The following is a 15,280-nucleotide window of genomic DNA, read 5'->3' on the forward strand; positions in this document are numbered from 1 at the left end:
TTCAGTTACAAAGCCAGGTGTGGGGCCCAGGCCTGGGATCTCACCCACTCAGGAGGCTGAGGCAGGAGGACCCCAAGTTCAAGACCAGCCTCGGCAACTTAGTGAGACCCTAAGCCACGTGGCAAGACCCTACCTCAAAATGAATCATTTAAAGGGGGCTAGAGACGTGGTTTCATGTTTAAGAGCTGCTGGGTTCCGTCCCTGGTAACAGAACGACTTTAATCACAAAATCGGGCAGCTGGCCAAGTTCGCCCGCGGCTGGTCCAGGGGTTCACACTCCTCCTGAACGTGATGCGGGGGTGAACCTCAGTTCCCCATTGAGACACGTGGGTAGTGACCTTGGCATTTCTGTAACTGGATTTCAGATCTCCGAGCTTCAGGGTGGTGGAGACTCCACCTCAGCTTGGGCTGCCTCTGGTCTCCTCCATGGAGCTGCTTCCGAGATGGTGCTTGGGACGGGGCCAGGGTGGTGCCCAGATGCGGAGGCAGAGGGTGGGCCATGTTCCAAGGCACAGTCCCTCCTCGTCACTCCCACTGAGGATGTAGGGCACGTGGTCCTGAGAGCCTGATGTCAGCGTTCCAGGCACCAGAACCAGCAGGGAGCGGATCATCTTTTCAGGGCCCAGTCTGTGGGACGTTTGTACGCAGCCTCAGAAATCAGCACACTGGCCGGGCGCGGTGGCGCTCACCTGTAAGCCCAGTGGCTCCGGAGGCTGAGGCAGGAGGATCGGGAGCTCAAAGCCAGCCTCAGCAACAGCGAGGTGCTAAGCAACTTGATGAGACCCTGTCTCTAAGTAAAAAACAAAGTAGGGCTGGGATGTGGCTCAGTGGTCGAGGGCCCCTGAGTTCAATCCCCCGTACACCCCCCACCCCCAAAAAAAGAAAGAAGTCCGCACCCTGGCCAGTGCTGGTCACTGCAAGATGAGCTCTGTTCCCACCGCTCCAGACCTGCTGGCTCTCTGAGCCGCACCCCTTGTCCCCAGATCCATTTCCAACCCTTTCCAAACCAAGAGTAGCCAGGAACGTGGCCTCAAGGGTCATTTCCTAGCCTCCTTTGCCCCAGGTGGAGTCCTATGACTGAACTCTCACAGTAGGGGGACACAGAGGAAGTGACAGGTTCCACTTCCTGGTTCAACTTTCATGACATCACAAACACTTCCTGAATACTCTCTCCTGCTTCCTGGTGGGTGACAGGGGTGACATGGCATCACCAGGCCCTCGGAACGCTGCAGGACAAAGGGTTGTGAACACAGCTGCTCCCCAGAGACTCCTGGAGGCCTTAAAAGCCCCGTTCCCAGGCTGCACCCCACACAAATTAAACCAGAATCTCCCGGGGGAGGCCCAGCCATCGGTAGTTTGTACCACATTTCCAATGATTCCGATGTGCAGCCAAGTTGGAGACCTATGCTGTAGGGAAGGGAGAAATGAGAAGAGGAGCCAGGAGTCCAGGAAGACCACCAGCAGCTGCCTCGCCAACCTGGACCATCAGGCTGTGTGAGGGACTCTAGTTCCCCAGAAAATGGGTCCTTCACATCGATAACATCAACTTCCAAAACTAGAGAGGTTTTGAGAGATTCTGAAACTTTGTGTTAGTTTATCTACAGCTGAGATGGGGAGACGTGTGACAGAACAGGGCTTTATTCCTGGGCCTCCCTCTCTCCCCACAGTCCTTGCCCAGCTGTGTCCCCTGTCCCATCCACCTCCAGCACATTTCCAAACATGTCGTTCTTCAAATGACGTCCACAGAGGACTTGTCCTGGGCATGTTCCCCCTAATAATTAATTTAACCTCACACAACTCGGCGAAGTGGGAATCGCTGTCACCACGTCACGCGGAGGAGCAAACAGAGGCCAGCACCACAGTCTAACCAGGCTCAGAGCCTGTGCTTCTCATGAAGCACACTGTCCTCTGTCCCTTATGAATTCTATCAGTGGAACTTGGTTAGTAAAAGGTGGTCACATCTTAGACGTCCCGTGTGCCTTCAGAAACGTGTGGGCAGGGCTGGGTGGTGGGCACGTGCCTGTGATCCCAGTTCCTCAGGAGGCTGAGGCAGGAGGAGAGGAAGTTGGAGGCCAGCCTCAGCAACTTAGCAAGACCCTGCCTCAAAATAAAAAAGGAAAAGGGCTGGGGGTGGGCAGTGGTCAGGCACTTCCCCCAGGACTGGAAAGAAGAGAAAGAGGAGGAGGAGGAGGAGGGAGGAGGGAGGAGGTAAAGGAGGAGGGAGGAGGAGGGGGAGGAGGAGGGGGGAGGAAGAGGAGGAGGAGGAGGAGGAGGGGGGAGGAGGAGGGAGGGGGGGAGGAGGAGGAGGGGGGAGGAGGAGGAGGGGGAGGAGGAGGAGGGGGGAGGAGGAGGAGGAGGGGGAGGAGGAGGGGGGAGGAGGAGGAGGAGGGGGAGGAGGAGGAGAGGGAGGAGGGAGGAGGAGGAGAGGGAGGAGGGAGGAGGAGGGGACAGCTGCCACACTGTCTAAGGAATAATGACCGAACAGTCTGCACATGCTCCGTGAGGATGCAGGACTTTTCAGGTATTTTTGATCCTCGGCTGGTTGACCGCTGGCGTGGAGCCGTGAACATGCAGGGCTATAAACTGCACCTCCAGAGGTCCCAGCCCCTGGGGACCACAGTGGGGACCCAGCTCCAAACCCATTGACTTGGGGACAAACACAACTAAACCACAGCCTTTGCCAAAAGCGTGCTGGAGAGAGGGGTTCCAGGCCCTGGACTCCGTCCCCAGCACCGTGGGGGAGGGGGGAAGAAACAAACAGAACACTCCTCCCAGGTCCCCGGCTCCTCATACAGAGGTGGCTGTGAGACTGAGCCCCGTGTCCTCCCAGGATGAATCAGCGGGTTTCTGTCTCAGGGCTGGATCCTTCTTTCCGGGCTGGGCTCTTCTCCCAGCCACTGGCTAGACCCTCAGGACCCAGAACAGACAGATGTGGGGCACACACAGGTCCCTGGGAATCGCCACAGGAAACATCCAAGAATCTTGCGGTGGTGGCTTCCAGGCTACCCTGGAAATTAGGATCGTTAAAGACTCAGAGCAGCTGCGAAGCTCCCAGCAAACCCAGCCCATCCGCCTCCTGCCCTTGGAGAAGCATCTCCCGCTACCGCCAAGTCCCCATTCTGACTGCAGGGCCATCTGTGCCCCCAACCTGGAGCATCACTATGGCCAAGGACCAGGGACAGTCATCTATCACATCTGTCTGGCAGCTTTGTGGCCAGGTCAGAAAGTGGCTCTGGGCTGAGAAATATCACATCAAGGTCGATGCGAGATAGAAGGGGCAGGGTGCCAGGTCACACACCCAGAGAGCGGGGAGGCTGAGGCAGGAGGATCGCAAGAGCCCAGTAGAAGGAGGCCAGTCTGAGCAACATGGAGAGACCTGGGGATGGGGGAAGCTGAAGTTCCCTGAGCCGGGCTCTGTGGGAAGCAGGGACAGACAGGCCGGAGAGGTCTGGAGGGAACACGGAAGCCCAACTGGGGACTCCCTGGCTCAGCTTCTTCTGGGGCTGGGCATGGCCAGAGGAGTCGGGTCTTGCCTGATGCGTGGTTGGCCCAAGAACTGGAAGGAAGAGGTGCTTGTTGACTGATCCTAAGGAATAACAGAGCCACAAGATGAGAAGAAGCAGAATCCCTGAGTGACTAGAAGAGCCCTCCATAAGCCACGGCACTGCCAGGGTGGGGTGCTCTTTGTTACAGCATCCTAACCTGACCTAATACGACTGCATCTTCCCAACAACCCAGGGAGTCGGTTATTGTTGTTGTTGTTGTTGTTGTTATTCTTACTATTTCATGCCTAAAGCAACAGAGGCTTCGAGAAGATCAACCAATTTGCCCAAGTCGACAGCAGACCCCTTTGACCATGTCCAGTCTTGGAAACTAAGCAGGTCAGGCTTGGCTAGTACTTGGGAGGTAGATTGCTTGAGATACCAGACGCTGTGGGTTTTCTAATAATATAAATAATAATTTGCCCAGAAGCCACTAATGGTACAGGGTCAGAGCCAGGTTTCTCCCACTCCATATGCAGAAGGTTCTGGTTCGGTAGCCCCTGAGCAGAGCCCGGATCCTGCACTTCCACAAACGCCACCTGCCTCCTGTGAGGCCTCCCTGCCAAGGCTCAGGAAGGAGGGTTTGAGGAGCAAGGATCTGAGCTATTTTGGGCCTCCACTGAGACTTGGGAACTAAGTGTTGAGGGTGCCAAGTTCCGGCCTCAGATCTCTCCGTGACAAGGGACAGCTTCCTGAGACCGTCCCTTTCCCTGCGGCTCCCTTGACTTGCCAATTAGTCAGAGTCGTCTCTTCAGCTTTCCCAAACAGACAAATTCTCTTCTGATGGGATTTGTCCCAGGAAGGTGGCTGTTTCCAAAGAGCAGCTCCCATGACATTGTGAAACCCGAGGCCACCTTCTGGAGCCCCTGTGACAGCTGTCTCGCCCCCTGTCCCTTCTTACTGTGGGTCTCTAACTCAAAATAACACTTATTGAGGCTGCTTGGAAAGCGACAGCCTTCTGGTCGTGACACCCAGCGCCTGAGGGGATATTATCATCAAGAGCGAAACCGGCTCAGCGCAGAACTCTCAGGAAAGGTCCGCAAGCCCAACTCCAGCCGGGAAGCCGTCTCTCATTCCAGAAGTGAGGCAAACTCGGTTCAGAGGAGAGGTGGGAATGGCCAGGAAGTTACGAGAAGAGTGCTCAGTGCGGCGGCCACAGATGAAGATCAACACAGGCCGAAAGATTCAGAGTCAGTACTGCCAGGTGCGGTGGCGCACGCCTGTCATCCCAGAGGCTTGGGAGGCTGAGACAGGAGGATCGCAGGTTCAAAGCCAGCCTCAGCAACAGCAAGGCGCTAAGCAACTCAGTGAGACCCTGTCTCTAAGTAAAACACAGAATAGGGCTGGGGGTGGGGCTCAGTGGTTGAGTGCCCCTGAGTTCAATCCCCAGTACCAAAAAAAAAGAAGTGAGCATTAATAGTGAGTGTTAACACCCAGTTCAGCTGCTGCTGAGGAGAAATGAGCAGTCCCATTCACTGCATGGAGGAATGCGGGTTCAGGCTCAGGGAGCTCCAGGTGATCTCAATCCAAAACAGTTAACAAAAGGGGGAAGGGAAAGGGGACTTGTCACTTGGTAGCTAAGGGATGACCATGGCTAAACCTGGCCTCAAGCGAGGCTGGATCCCAGCTGAACTCTCTCCGTCTGTGAGACCTGCTACCCTCTGGGTGCATACCTCTTCTCTCTGTGACCTCCCCATGAGAGGCACTACTGAGTGTGCATCTCTGGCAGCCCGGGGACACTTTCTGCACGTGGCTGAAAGGTGTCCTCCCACCCTGGGGGGAGTCCATTTCCCCACCACGCTGATACAGTGGAGCATCCCGAATCCTAAAATCCAAAATGTCCCAAAATCCAAAATGTTCCAAAAACCCAAACATTTTTGAGTCCCGACTGTTGGAAAGTCCACACTGTTTCAGGTTTGGGCTGTTATCAATGAACCGACGACGAGGACGTTCTCCTACGTGCGTTTTGGTGGACATGATTACTGGCCTCTGTTGCTACACACCCAGAAATAAAGTTGTACATGAGAGGATACAAGTATCTTCAGCTCCAGGGGAAGTTGTAGGTCTCCAACGAGGTCAGACCAGTCTGCACTCCTGCCAGCGGCGGGACTGTCCCCATCCTCACCGACACTGGCGGCTCCCGTTCACCTCCGCGTCCTGATGGCGATGCGATGAATCTAGATCTCTCTTATCGGTGATGGCACCGATACCCCCCTGTGCCACGTCTCCTCTTCGTTTAGTGAAGTGCCACTCAAGTCCCCTGGGTCCACTTTCCCATGCACTTGTCCCTCACTTGTTTGGTGAGCTCCTTGTCTATTCTTGGCACACGTGCTTTGTGTTTGTTTTGTGATACAAATGTCCCCTCCAGTCTGTGACCTGACTTTCCTCTTTGGGGGGTGGGGGAGGGGGCGATCTCAGTGTTAACCAAGTCTCATTTATATCCATATTTTATTTCCCAATTAATGATGGTGGGATCTGATTCAGTTTCTTATTCAAGCCAAATAAACTGCCTTTTCATCGAAATCCACAAAAGTGCATTCAGTTTTTTATTGGCAAATTTTCAAAAAGAAATTAAAAGTGTTTCTCAATTTTTTTCTTGAAGAATTAAAAAGACATTTTCTGTTACTGATCATTTCTCTGTAAGGAAGACGACATAGAAATCTGCAGATATTACCCGTCCTTCTCCAGCCCCCAGGCAGGACTGGTTCCAGGGCCTCCTGCAGACACCCAGGTCTACAGATGCTCAAGTCCCTCCTGTAAAATGGCACGGTCTTTGCCCACAGCCTCGGCCTCCCACATGCTTGATTCCTCTCTACGTTACTTGTGGTACAGAATGCAAAGGTAAATGCTATATAGAGGGTGGTTATACTGCGTTCGTCGGGAGATACTGACACAAAGAAAAAAAATCTGTGCATGTTCAGAAAGGACAAATTTTTTTTCTGAGTGTTTTCAATCTGCAGTTGGTGGAAACCACAGATGCGGAGCCCACAGACGCAGACGGGCAGCCGTATGAACGTTGCCTTCTTAAAGAGCTTCCAGATCAACTCGGGCCACACGCTCCTTCCTCTCTGTAGAAGGTGTGACCCTACTGAAGGAGCAGACTGCTGCTGGCAGATGTCCCCTGGGCTCTCCGTTCCCACAGTCCTTGTAATCTGATTAATTTTAGCCAATGGGCCGTGAGCAGAAATGGTGCACACCACTTCTAGACTGAGGCAGGTAAGAATCAGGGTTCCTCCTCTATTTTTTTATCCACCTGCCCCCAAAGCTTGGAAACCATGTGTTCTGAGGGTGGCATGGGGCTTCCCAACCCACCTCCAACTTTACACCTTCATCCTGTTAAGCCACAGAGATTTCAGGTCTTGCCTATTGCAGCAGCTGACATTGCTTGATCTAACTAATACCCAGGCAGATTCAGAACTCCCGTTAATAGGAACTACCAGAACTCTGAATGTCGAATGTATGCTGTGATACTTTCTGTGTCCTCAATACCATGCTGATCTTTGGCCAAGTTCTGCCTCCTTGATCTTCTTAGGTCAGATTCTCCCAGAATCAGTCCCGAGACAAGGATTCAGATGCAAGTGAGTTATTAAGAAGCAATCCCTGAGAGAGAGAAAAGTCAAGGGGTGAAGACAGCAGGATGGGGGAGGGAAGGCGTGGGACAAGGATGCAACGTCAGGTGAAATCCCAGACGGACAGATCCATCGGGGGCCCGAGGCATAAAGGATTCCCGTGCCGTAGGCTAGGTGCTGACTTGGGGACCTGAGTTCTAGCAGCTCGGGCTGCTATGCCAGAATCGCCCAGGCTGGGTGGTCAGACAACAGAATGTGTTTTCTTGTGGGTCTAGAGGCTGGTTGTGGAGAGGGCTGTCCCCTTAGGTTACAGACACCGCCTTCACTGTGTCCCCACGTCTTTCCCTCAGTGCATTCATAGAGAGGGAAACACGAGTTCTGGGTAACTTTGTTTTCCTTTGGAGATGAGGTCTTGCTACCTCGCCCAGGCTGGCCTTGAACCCCAGGCTGCTGTGATTCTCCCACCTCAGCCTCCTGAGGACCCAGATCTACAGGCAGGCACCTGGCGCCCGCTCCTGGGGTCTCTTCTTCTACAGATGCAGATCCCATCAGATCAGGGTGCCACGCTTCTCACTTCGTTTAAATTTGCCTCCTACGGGTCCTGCCTTCAAATATGGCCACAGGGGACGAGAGTTTGAACAAGTGAATGGGGGTGGGGCACCCAAACATCTGTCCATCGCCCTCAACCCACTGGCGATTGGCTGCCCCAGGAAGGGAGAGTGAGGTGGACTCCCTGGCGCTTCTGGTCCACCGTGGGGGCAGCCAGCCACCCCTGAAGGTCACCAGGGTGAGGAGGGAGCATCCACAGGAGGAAGTTGGGGCTCCAGGTGCTGCCCACTCTTCTGAGAGGACAGCTTGCAAATTTCTGTCCCAATAGGGAACCAAGTTGACTCACGGTCTGCAGATTTCTATCACCCACACCAGTCTGCCAAAGTCCCCTACTAGAGTAAGAAGACAACAAAAACTCCATAGACTCAGTCTCTCATGGCTCACAGCTGGACCTCCACTGGAGGACTCCCCAGCTCCTGGACAGAACCCATAAGGACGACCGCGGAGCCTGACGGCCCCCATTCAGATGCTTCCAAGACACCGCCCAGCCCTCTCGTGTCCCCAGCTAGCTGATTGCAAGGCAAGCAAAAAAACATCAGAGGTGCTACTCTTGGCCACAGCCAGACACACGAGCCAAGGTCCTGGTCTGGAAGTGCCAGCTTCTGTGCAGGAGAGAAGACTCGGTCTCCTGCCTCCATCTCTTGACCAAGATCCAGGTCGCAGGCCGCAGTGAGCTTCCCCGTGAGCTGGCAGTCCCTGACAGTGGTGTGTGCCCACGGAGAGGAGGTGACTCACAGGCAGGTGGCTCTCCACTGTCCCCAGGTCAGCCACACCAGCGGGGGTTGGGGGCGGGGGACACGGAGCACCTCAGCTGAAAGACTGACCGGTCTCTTCCAGTTCAAGCTGCGTTTGTCAAAGGACTGTCGCCTCTCCCAGATATCAACCCGTTTGTATCCCACACCCCAGATGTGGAATTCCTACAAAGACCTAAAGGACATAATTACAATAATGACATCGAACGAGTGAAACACGTTCTATAAGCTCTAGAGTCTGATTTCCAACCGATTTGAATGCACCTGCGTCAATTTCATGGAAACATCTGTAGATTTGAAAATTTGGGACTTAATGGGTTTGCAGCCTTGGAGTTTCCAGAATGGGGTAGAAAGTGGGGTGTTTGGGGCGGGGACGTGGTGCTTGGCAGCTGCTCTTGGCTTCAGGAACAGCTGTGGATCCATGCAGTGGTGAGTGGAAGGGAGACCCTCCAGGACCCCCCCCCAACACACCCAAGAACTTCCAGCAGCTCTCAGCACCCGGCAAAGCCGCTCCGCTCTGTGGATCCTCCTCCCCTACTGCAAATCATGACCAGCCTTCTCTGGGAGTAGACGTGAGCCTCTGCCCCGCTGCGTGCGCTACCCGAGGCTGGAAGTCGGAGTCTCGTGTCTGGGGATCCAGCTCTCTGTAGGGCTCCCCCTTTCCAGACTCTGCCTTCTTCACACACACACACACACACACACACACACACACACACCATGGGGTCAAGTTGGACGGATGAGTTTGTCAGTCTACTGTGAGTGTCTTAGCTTGAATCCCCCAGAGCCAACCCTGAGACAGGACCTGGGGGTAAGCTGGCTGTTTAGGAAGGGCCCCAGGGAGCATCGGCAGAGCCCAAGGCCAAGGCCAAGGCCAAGGGTTTGTCCCCAGAATCACAACAAGGGTGGGGGCGGGGAGGCAGCTGGCCAAGGCTGCGTCAGCAAGAGTTATGGTGAGGGTGACAGGGGCTGGATCCCTGCCAGAAGGCTGGGAGATGGCAGTGAGCCAGGTTAAAGGACCCACTGACCTGTCCGTCACACCTGGACGGCTGCTTCTGAGGAACCTTGGTGCCCCAGCAAGTCTGGCTGTCACTGCCGAGGTAACACAGCCTCTGGGTATAAGAGACAGCCCCACCCCCGTCCCCACAGTGGACCACGCCTGTGAACCCAGCAGCTAGGGAGGCTGAGGCAGGAGGATCCCAAGTTCAAAGAGGCTCAGCAATTTAGTGAGGCCCTAACAACTGAGCAAGACCCTGTCTCAAATAAAAGGGCTGGGGATGTGGCTCAGGGGTTAAGCACCCCTGGGTTCAATCCCTGGTACCAAAAGAGAGAAAGAGAGAGAGGGGACTCCCCCTACAAAGAAAGGCAGGTCCTTTCAGCTGGACACGGGTGAACACCTGCTAAACGGTCGGGGGCAATGTAGGACCTCAGGCTCACAGAGCCGGGATCTTGCCATATGTTGGGTATTTAGCTTCCATGACCCAGCGATAGATGATAAATATAAAGTAGTATAAACTACAAGGCCATATGGACCAGGCAGGGCTGGGTTGTGGCTCAGAGGTAGAGCACTTGCCCAGCATGTGTGAGGCACTGGGTTGGAACCTCAGCACCACATAAAAATAAATAAAGGCATTGTGTCCACCTACAACTAAAAAATAAACATATAAAAAACATTTTTAAAAACCCTTTTAATCGTAGTAAAATTTTAAAAATTTACCAAGGTCCATGTTAAGCACACACGACCATCAGCACCATCCATCTGCAGAACTTTCTCTTCTTCCCCAACTCAAACTCTGACCCTGTTAAACACCCCCTCCCTGCCCCCACCCCCGGGTCCCACTGTGCTCTGTCAATGTGACCACCCTGCATTCTCTCTGGCGACTGACTGCCCCCCCCAGGTCCCTGGTGCTGGGGCACAAGGCAGGTTTTCTGGTTTCTTGGGTGGGGTGATGTTTCACTGGGCCCTAGGCCCCACTTCGCCCACTTTCATCTGCCGAGGGCCAAGGCCGTCTGAAGGGTCTCCACCTTGGCTCTTGTCGCGGCCTCCTTGTGGACATAGCTGTGTCTTCCCCGCCCTGCTTCCCTGGAGCGGGCACCCAGGCAAGATTCCTAGGGGCAATCCACTGTAAGCTCCAGGGAATTCCTGCAAGTAACTGAGGGTCTTCAAGTTTGTTTAAAAGGCTGAGGAAGTGAGCAGGTGAGCAGGGCGGTGGGACTCCAGAGGCCAGGACAGGAGGATCGCAAGTTTGAGGCCAGCCTGGGCAACTTAGGGAGGCCCTAAGCAACTCAGCAGGACCCCACCTCAAAATAAAAAATGTCCAAGTCTGGAGACGTGGAGCTGCGGCCCAGGGACAGTACCCTGGGTTCCAGCCCCGGCATTGGAAAAAAAAAAAAAAAAGAGCTAAGAAAATGAGCTTGGGCTCCTGGGGAAGGGTGACCACAGTCCTGCTGGACCAGCCCCCGAGGGAATGTTCTGGAAGGTGAGGAGGCTGCTGGGCATCTGCATCCATCCCTACCAGTCCTGGGTGGACAGCCGGGTGCTCTCCACCCTCCCTGGCGGCCAGCCCTGGTCAATAGGGCCTGGGAACGAGTGTCGCACAGCACTTCGGTCACCGCCCACAGACCTTCCTGTCTTCCACGCCCCGTGTGCGCTCCTTCCCGTCTCCATCAGCTGAAAGCCAAGAGGGGGGGGGGGGGTTCCAAGAAGGTGGAGCCACAGGGCGGAAAGACCCTGGGTCCCTGAGGCCGGGGGTCCGCAGGACGCGGGACTGACCCCAGCCCAGCCACCGGGCTCAAGGCCAGCGCTGGGCAGCGGCCAAGGTCAGCTTCCCACCCGCCCCCCGTGCTGGGCAGGGACACGGGCAGCCCAGTCCGGAAAGGCACAGAGCCTCCCCCGCAAGTGGCTCTGTCTGCCTTGCAACCAGGTCCCTAAAGCTGCCACGTGCTGGGCTGCTTCCCCACCCTCCCTGCCTCCCTCTGCAGACCACCCGTGCTCCCCGTGCTGCCTGCACCATGCCGGTCCCCAGCCCCTCACCCACGAAGCTCTCACGCAGCCAATCTCAGCCTGCCGAGGGGTCCCCAGACTCACCCACAGGAGAAACCAGACATCCATGTGTCTTGGTCCGTTTTCTGTTGCTACAACAACATACCTGAGGCTCCGTGCTTCATAAAGAAAAAAGGTTTATTTAAGTTCACAGTTTGGGAGACCAAAAGTCCAAGATCCTAGGGCACCAGGGGTTCAGCCTCTGATGAGGGCTTTGTGGCAGATGACACAGCAATGACAGTGGCACTGCGGAGTGATGGTGGCCAGACTGCATTATACTGTGTGTTTGTGTGTGTGTGTGTGTAGAAATGTGTAAAAACAAATCCGATCAGTGTGCACAACTAGAATGCACCAATAAAACACAAAGGTGGGGGCTGGGGTGGTGGCTCAGTGATGGAGCACTTGCCTTGCCTGTGTGAGGCTCTGGGTTCCATCCTCAGCGCCGCATAGAAATAAATGAATAAATAAAGGCATTGAGTCCATCTACAAATAAAGAAAAATTTTTTTAAATAAATATAAAATGTTGGGGGCTGGGGGTGTGGGTCCGTGGTAGAGCACTTACCCAACATGCACAAGGCGGTGGGCTGCCTCTCCAGCACACAAAATAAAGTAAAATAATTGATAAAGGTCGCTATAATGTGGCTGATCCACCCGCACCCCAACACCGCCCCCTCCCGGTACCGATGTGCTTTCTTCACGCTGATTGACAGTTCCCGGCTGCTGTAGGGTGGGCCATGGAGGAAGGAGTCTTTGTTTATTTGTCCCCAATAAACATGAAGGTGGGGTTCTGCCGGCACCAGCGCCTGGCCCAGGGACTGGCCCATCGAAGCCCCGAGAGGCCCAGTGACAACCCCCAGCAGCTGGTAAGGACCACTCCGGGCCTTTCCAGGATGTTCCTGTCCCCTCTGGTTGGACCTGAAGTGTCAATCCCAGCAGAGCCGAGCAGACGAGCCACCAGGCCTTTGGAATCCAGTACTGGGGACACCATTCCTGGTGACCCGCTTCCCGGGTGTACGTCCTTCCCGGAAGGGGGCATCTCTGGACAGTGCGGGGGGGGACGCTCCTCCCTGGAGATGACACCTGGTCACAGTCCTCCTTCACCCTCCTCCGTCCTGAAACTAGCCAGGGGCGGAGGTGGGGAAGCGGCAGGGGCTGCCTGAGCCTCAGGATCCTGGAGCTGGGGTCGGGCTGGCTCAGCCACAGTGAAGGGCGACGTCCCTGGAGGCAGCCTGTGGGTCCCCTGGTCCAAGTTCCAACTTCAGACTTAATGGGTCTGGGGGAGGGGGGTGGTGACCCCGGCTCCTCTCTCTCAGCACGAGCTCAGTCCTCAGCCCTGAGGACCCAGGCAGGGACAGCAGGAGGACCAGCTCTGCTCCTGAGGAGAACAGGAGGCCTCAGAGTGTCCACGGGGTCCGCCACCAGAGGAGGGGCTCTCCAGCTGGAGCACTGTCCACAGGACACAGGAACTGCTCCAAGGCGCCCGCTCTCAGGACGGGGTGACCTCACTGTGCTCCGCTAGCCACAACCCAGGCCTACCTGCAGTTTCCTCCAGCACCGACCAGGCAATTCAATAAACAGACCGTCCAGGGGGTCACACACGAGAATAAACAGCCAGATGCCAGGGAGTTTTGAAAAGCAGCGAGGTACGTTCCTTCCCCCAGGACGGCTGAGCTGAGCCTCGGAGTAATCAAAGCAAGGTGTCTCCACAGCACTTCACCCCGGGGAGCGGGGCTGCTGACTCAGCCCCCACGACCCCAGGAAGGTGCTCACCCGGCTCCTTCTTAGGTGCTCACCTGGGTCCTTCCAAGGCGCCAGACTCTGTCCTATGTGCTCCAGGTTCAGGATCCCACCTGGTCCTAGCCACAACCCAACAAAACACTGATCCTCAGAGTCTCATAGAGGCGGCAATTGAGCATCCCAACCCTTTAAAGCAAAAATAAAGAAGGAGGAAAAGAACAAGGAGAGAAATGAGGTAAAGGAGGGGGTGGCTCAGTAAGAGTCATTCTTATGTTAATAGTGTATCAGTCACAATTCAACCATTCTGCCTAGAACAGAAAACCCAAATAACAGTAGCTTACATAAGAGAGTGGTACAGTGGCCTCCCCTAGAGGTGTATAGCTGTGAGAAATGACAGGGCACCGCGACCATTACCAGGACCTTCTAACTCCCTATTGCTCTGTCATCCTGACTTTTGTTCTCAAGGTTGCTCCATGACCGCAAAATGGCTGCTATAATTCCAGCCATCATGTCCATGTTCTAGGCTGTATTTAGAGAAAAGAAGGCTATTTCCCATTCTTGAGATGACCAATATTCTCCCCCGAACGTGTATTTCTTGCTTTACCACAAAAGACCTCTCTCTCTTGAGAGAGCCTGCATTCTCTCTTGTTTCTTGAGAAAGCTCACATTCTCCCTTGTCTATTAGCGTTTCTAAGTAAATTTGTCTGTGTCTCTGGGGCAAAAAAAAAGAGGAAGGGAGTAGAGTGAAAAGGCATACCTCCCAACTAAATCATCACTGTTCAAGGGTTTACTAGAACCCTCTTCGGTAACTTCCATATGGATGCATATGGTCAGTACTGTCATCACTAAAAGTTAGGAGATGTAGGTTTTTAGCTGAGAACATTATCATCCCCGATGAATATGAAGTGGGGTTCTGTTAGAAGGAAGAATACAATAACCCCAGCTACTCAGGAGGCTGAGGCCGGAGGAGCACAAGTTTCAGGGCAGCCTGGGCAACTCAGCAAGATCCTGTCTCTGAGGATAACAGAAAGGGCTGGGGTGTAGCTCCGTGGTAGAGCACGTGCCTGGCGAGCATGCGGCCCTGGGCTCAATTCCCAGGGCCACAAAAAAACCATATGTCTACATGGCATAAATGTGGAGGACTGGCAGCCTCCTCTGGATTATCACTACCAGGCTGAGGCAGTTAGGAGCTGGTGCTCCCCTCCATCCTCCTCTTCCCCTCTGGAGGGGGCTCTGAAAGCCACCAAAGGTGGTTCTGTTCCAAAATGGAGGAAGACTGGACTTCCAGTCCCTGGTGTGGAAATGAGCCCGGCTAACCGGCCTTACTGGAAGGAGAAGTAAACTTGTGTTGGCTGAAGTCACTGAAGTTTCAGTTTGTTATTGCCACTGAACACAACCTCACACTGACTGCCTAGCATAATATCTGGAAAAAGACGGAATTCTCCGGGAAATCCTATAGACACTGTGGGTCATTTTGCCCAGCCCTAACTCACATAATTCATTATCCAAGAATCCCAGGACCTGGTGAAGAGCTATCACCCACAGGCAGCACTTTGCTGGTCCCACCTGCTTGACAGGAAAAACCATTTATTACAGAATGAATATCATTTGAAGGGGCTCCAGCTAAAGACCCCTCCTGGCACGATGCACATGGATGCCCATACGTCACCCCACCAACGAGCTCAGTGTCCCCACTTGGAAGACTGCGTGGGAAGGTCTTTGCCATCCATTTTCACATTTTAAAACTCCTTCATTCCTGTTCCATCTGCATAATTTGAAGAGGGGCAGAGAAGGAATTTGGAAATAATAACCTCCGCGTGTCAAAAAGATTATAGTAGGAACCGGAGCAGGATTCTAACTCTTCCCCACTCGGGGGGGGGGGGGGGGGGACCTGTTTTCAAAATTTAAATTTAGCAGCTGCTGGGTGCAATGACGCACACCTCTAATCCCAGCTCCTCGGGAGCCCGAGGCAGGAGGATCACAAGTTTAAGGCCAAACTGGGCAACTTAGCAAGACCCTCCCTCAAGAAAA

The sequence above is a fragment of the Spermophilus citellus genome, assembly GCF_964194105.1.
Source record: "Spermophilus citellus genome assembly, chromosome: 3".
In the NCBI taxonomy this organism is placed as follows: Eukaryota; Metazoa; Chordata; class Mammalia; order Rodentia; family Sciuridae; genus Spermophilus; species Spermophilus citellus.